This window comes from Sinocyclocheilus anshuiensis, unplaced genomic scaffold (assembly GCF_001515605.1).
Source record: "Sinocyclocheilus anshuiensis isolate Anshui unplaced genomic scaffold, SAMN03320099.WGS_v1.1 scaffold590, whole genome shotgun sequence".
In the NCBI taxonomy this organism is placed as follows: domain Eukaryota; kingdom Metazoa; phylum Chordata; class Actinopteri; order Cypriniformes; family Cyprinidae; genus Sinocyclocheilus; species Sinocyclocheilus anshuiensis.
The window spans coordinates 1930079-1935993 of NW_015544192.1; the positions used below are offsets into that span (position 1 = coordinate 1930079).

Below are 5915 nucleotides of genomic sequence, written 5' to 3' on the forward strand. Positions count from 1 at the left end.
ATCCGACGAATGAGCGGCAACCACATGTGATGGACCCCGGGCTGGATTCCGCTTCGTCCACGGTGAAAGTTGATGTATTCCCTCAGCGACCAGCACAGATCAGCTCTAGGCATGACGAAGCGGATATTGTCCTCTTTTGGAAGACCAAACAAAGTAGTTTCGCTTTCACAACGAAGCACACAGCGTCTTCACGACATGGCTGCAGCGTCAACAAAACTACAGTGAGACTAAAAGTTACGCCTTCTTTCTTTGCGTGAACATTTGGGCGGCGTTATGCAAATCTTCCCACATAGTGAGGTAGATATGTGGGGGCGTGTTAGAACGAGCCGTTTTAGGTAGGTGTAGGTGACTCTGAACTTTTATAAAGAATATCTCTTTGGATTTGAGACTTTAGTCTTTGCAACTTTACAGATCTTCTTTATGCACCAAGAGCTGGTAACACTCCAAAGAGAAAGGAAAAATTGAAATCGCATCATATGACCCCTTTAATGTTGATCTAAAATGCAGTGTGAAATGATATTTTGGTGCAAATTCATCTAGAAAACTAGACAAATTAGACAGATGCCAAAAAAATTGTTTGACATGACACAAACAAAACTACACAAGGTAAATAGAAATATTCACTTTCAACGAGGACAGACATGGTTTGTGCCAAACACATGTTGTGAGGTCAATTATTAGCTGAAACCATCAAAATTCAATTAATAATTAAAAATTAAATGCTCAAAATATAAAAACCAAGAAACTTTAAAAAAGCCAGGTCTCTCCAGCAATATACAGTATGCTGATTTGGATAAAAAATACCAATGTCATTTTGCAAACATCGATTTGTATGCATGCATTATGTGCAACTTCTTTCATAGCAGGGGCAGGTGCTGTACTGTAAATTACATTCCCAGAATGACAGCTCCCTGAATGGAAAGCACACACACGCAAGCTCTTTTTGGATAGAGTGCATCCTTCATTCTTATGTCATCACTCTCATCATGTTTGAACTTGTCTTCATGTCTGACCACTGAGTCACTGACTCACTTTCACCAGCGTTAAGCCATACGCCTCCACACACGCAGACACCGCAGTCGCTCTTGGCATCTTCATCAAGGTCTTCTCTGGGTTATCAAACAGGTGGCCTCAAACTTGGATGCTAAATAATTGTGTGATAGAGATGCCATCTAACATGCATCTAACATCTGATGGGCAGCAGCACATTGGTCTGGGTTTTTGGCCACTGATCAATCCTTATGTAAATTTACTATGGTAACCATGGTTTCTGCATAAATATAATACTCAAATACAAGTTCTTTATTGGCATTTCATCATGAAGAACAACCATGGAACCTTTCCATTGCACAAAATGTTCTTTATATTGGTTCTTTCGATTATTCAAATGTTCTTCACACTAAGAATTTTTTTTTTCTTTTAAGACCTGTTTACTGAAAGTTTCACAGGTTCTTCTATGACATCACTTGTGAATACGCCTTTCTGAAACTTTTATTTTTAACAGTGTAGATAGTCACTAAAGTAAAATCATTCTAAATAAATATTTTATTATATAAATATAAATATATAATGCTTTGGTGTATATTATTTTATGACATATACTCATAAAATTACCCAAAAATATAGTAAAATATCAACTTAATAATAATATTATTAATAATAATGGTTCGTTCGGAGCAAGAGAAAACCCGGGGTGGATCTTCAGCGGAGTAATAACAGAACGCTACGAGCAGGGAAGGAAAATCGGTCCGCTCCATTCATATACAAAGCTCCAGTTCGCAGTTTAATCTGTTCTTTGCTGGGCGACACTCAGAACGTGATGCTTTGGCTTCATGTCTCTGTATTTGGCTTCATACGATCTTACTGACCATTTTATATCAGAAACGTAAGTTATTTGATTTTAACTTAAGTTACTCGTTAACAGAACTAACGAGAATGTATTTCTTAATTGAACTGTGCTTCTTCAAACAATGCACTAAACTTAGATTTGTATAACAGTAGTCGCTAATATTAAGAAAACGCGGTTTATTCTAGTAACAACAGGTGGATTTAATATAGCATTTAGCAGACGTTATGGTTACCATAGTAATTCTTGTGAAGGCAGTGCGTAAATTAAAGCTAAGCTTTGTGCAAAAGTTGCGCGCACATACACACAGACGCGCGCGCTCTGCAGAATAGCGCAATGATCTGTGTACAGACTACAGAGATTAAATGTGTCCGTCTGCCAGTATGAAGGTGTAGCAGCCGAGATGGGGTTCGGTTTCGACCGCTACGTCGCATTCCGGGCACAGTCTGGCACGGGTTATATTTGGAGCGGCTGTTTGGGGATCTCAGACTGCTGTCACTGACGCACACAGAGACGACGTAGGAGCAGCAGCTGTGCTTTCTAAAAACGAACCCAGATCTCGCTCTACTATTGCTCTTTTGTTAAACGACCCTGAGCCTTATATTACACTATATAGTAATTTCTCTTAGAAATAGCGTGAAAATCAAGCTTTCATAAGGTTAGAGTTTGTTTTTGTCAACACAAACTTGTTTGAACTCCAGGAAATGTGTGTCAATACCAAAATTAACACTTGACAACACGCCTCACTATAAAGCACAAATATTACGGCATCGAATTTCTTCTAATTAAGAGCAAAAACGTGAGAGACAACCAACTTTACTTACCTTTATGTATGAACAAACAACTGAAATGGGTAGAAATGTGCGCTCGTGCCTCCGGTGAGCTTGTCAAACATCTTGTGTTTCTGACAGCAAAGCGCGTGCAGACTCACGCCACCCGCTTTCAACTCACTCAGTTAAATACGCGCGCGCACTCGTGCGCTCAGCCGCTTCCTGGCACTCACGCTGCGCGCCGCGCTCACAAATACACACAAGCACCAAGCAAGGCTTTAAGCTATTAAATTCTACACACAACACACCAAACTCCAACATTAGTTAGATTAGAGGAAATTAACAACAACAATATAAAATTAGCACGTCTGATACATTGGCACAATCAAAACTGATTCACATAGACTGTCTTAACTTAAAGAATGCAACAAGTAGGCTATTACAGTTACTATCAGAACTGTAAAATCATAATAGATTAATATGGCGTCTCCACACAGTGTAAGAAGTTTTAAAACATTCATTAATTTACGAATATTGTCATATATTTTGCATGAAAATTATCACATTTTTAAAGGTATTTATTTATTCAATGTAGAAAATATATCCATGTTTCAGCATCGAGGATACTAAGCTGTTTAATGTTCTCTTCTACAGATAGCCTACTAACATATTGTGAATTTGTGCAAAAGCACACAAAGAAAACCCACCAAATACTGCAACGAGCACCTGTTAGATGAAAAGATTATGCGACACTCACAATGAGACACACACATACACACACACATATATGGGTGCATATACCGCAACTTCACAGCTGCACGCACCCAGTGCCCCTCTTTCTGCCATATGGCTTCACCATTTCAGAGAATCAGAGAGATGTTCTTCTATAAAGAAGGCTTATAGAAAGAGAGGGTGAAACAGACTTACCTGATGCTGTCTCCTTAATTAAATGAATACAATTATCTGTATACAACTCTGGCCAAAAATAACGGAACATTATGTTTTTTGAAGTGTGCTTTGAAGAGTGTTGAACTTGTAATCTCAGCCCAAAGGCCCAGTCTGTCGCGCTCAAACACACACACACACACACACACACACACACACACACAGGTTTGTATCTACATATTTATTTGTCCTTATGCCGATGAGAAATCTTAATGCGATATAATATCCCCTCAATGACCAGTTTGTTGTGTTTTGGCAGTGTGTTCATTTTGTGTGAGATGGTGGGCAGAGCAGCTGCCATTGTGCAGGTTAACAGGACTGAGAAAGATGGTAAGAGACGGTGGGCAGGATTGAAGAGATCGAAAGATTCTACAGAAACATCTATGTTTTTGTATTTGTCTTATAAGAGCCCAATTTTTTTTATCAACTATTATTAGCCTTCCAGTATTCAGTAAATTATTCAATCATTATTGAATTTACTTAAAGGAATAGTTCACCAAAAATTCACCAAAATTCTGTCATCATTTACTCACCCTCAAGTTGTTCCAAACCTGTATGAATTTTTTATTCCTGTTGAACACAAAAGAGATATTCTGAACAATGTTTGTAACAAAACAGTTGACGGTACCCACTGACTTCTATAGTTTGGAAAAAAATACTGTGGAAATCAGTGGCTACCCTCAACTGCTTGGTTACCAACATTTTCAGAATATCTTCTTTTGTGTTCAGCAGACTATCCCTAATGTGAGAGAGCCAAAGAAACATTAAGCCAAACTTTAACATCTTTCACTGTAAAAAATTATTGTGATTTTAATGGTAAAAAGCTGTAAAAATGCTACAGTAAAAACCTATTAATTGGTTAACGGTAAGTTCCCCTACTATATATGGTGAAAAACTGTAATGGACATTTCATGTAATTTTACAGTAAAATACAGTTTTTGGGAGTGAAAAAGAATGTATAATTTAGAGTGAAAAACGGTAAATTGACATTCACAGAATTCACATTTGATGTTTTTTTCATTGAAATAATGGTTTCTTAGTTTTTTCCTCATCAGTTATGTTCATTAGGGTTGTATGTTACATCTAATGTTGTTAAATTAATGTTTATTTGCATTATCTGCATTTGTCAAGTGTTACCATGATGATGGATTTGGTTCATCATGTGACTTTCTAATCACCAGCTGTTTTTGATGGTTATATTTATTTTATATATTTACTTTGATTCTTTATTAAGAATCAAGACTGCAAAAAAATATTATCACTAATATAAATGTATTTTGCATCTGTTTGAATAATTCTGTAAATCTTATCAAGAACAAATAATTCAGGCACTGTAAAACACATGCACAATTAATAGAGACTACATACACCTACAATTATAGGAGAACTTAAGGTGTGGCCACTCAGTGCCTTTAAAGTATTATAAAGTTTCTTGGGCACAGAAGTCTGTTCCTTACATGAAATTCTGCTTTCTAGATGAGAATTTACATTACATAAACATAGATGTTAAAATAACACGGCCATATTCACTACACAAGAATCTTTGACTTGTGCTCTTGAGCAGGGGCATAGCAGCCATTTTAAAAGTGGGGGGGACAGCTGTCAGGTGATGTGACCCTCAAAGGCAAACAAATTATGTATATAATGTACATTCATGTTCATATAATAAATTCTAAAAATAATTTATTAACCAATTTTTGTGATATCATCAGAGGCGGACAAAGTACTCAACTCCATTACTTGAGTGAAAGTACAGATACTGCCGGTCAAATATTACTCCATTACAAGTAAAAGTTGTAAAGACAGATTTTTACTCAAGTAAAAGTACAGAAGTACTTGCTTTTAAAAGTACTTAAGTACCAAAAGTAAATTTCCTTTCTTATGTCAATGCACTGTTTTATTATTGTACGTAGTACTTGCAATACTTCTGAAGCAACTTAGAATACATTACACCTACTGAATACAGTACAGTGAAATCCTGTAAATACAGAGTGATAAGGAAGATAAAAAAAATCAAACCTGCTTTAAAACCCAGCAACACAAGTTGTATAACTTTACAACAGCAACACTGCTTTAGCAAAAAAGCAAAACAGCAAGACTTATTTGACTTCAAAACAAACATTTTAAAAATGCTGTCTAATCGCTCTTGCTGTACTTTGATGTCACACACAGAATGGTCTGTGCAGTGCTGCTTCAAGTCCAACACCTATTGTGTTTTATTAGGAGATGCACAACAGTTCTTCCGTGGCGTTATAGGTAATATTTTCACGTACACAATTTAGCAAAATCAGACAATATTGTGTGTAATGTATACCACAATATTAACTTCTTATTATTGAATTGTTGTAAATAAA

At 36.5% G+C, this 5915-nt stretch overlaps 1 protein-coding gene across 1 annotated transcript in view; it reads right to left on the reverse strand.

The window, feature by feature from the left end:
• Positions 1–2816, reverse strand: part of LOC107696582 (cAMP-regulated phosphoprotein 21-like) — a 12807-nt gene extending 9991 nt beyond the window's left edge. The window contains exon 1 of the mRNA XM_016496994.1: positions 2671–2816. The gene's annotated coding sequence lies outside the window, so the exon portion shown is untranslated. The remainder of the gene's footprint in view (positions 1–2670) is intronic.
• Positions 2817–5915: the final 3099 nt, after the last annotated feature.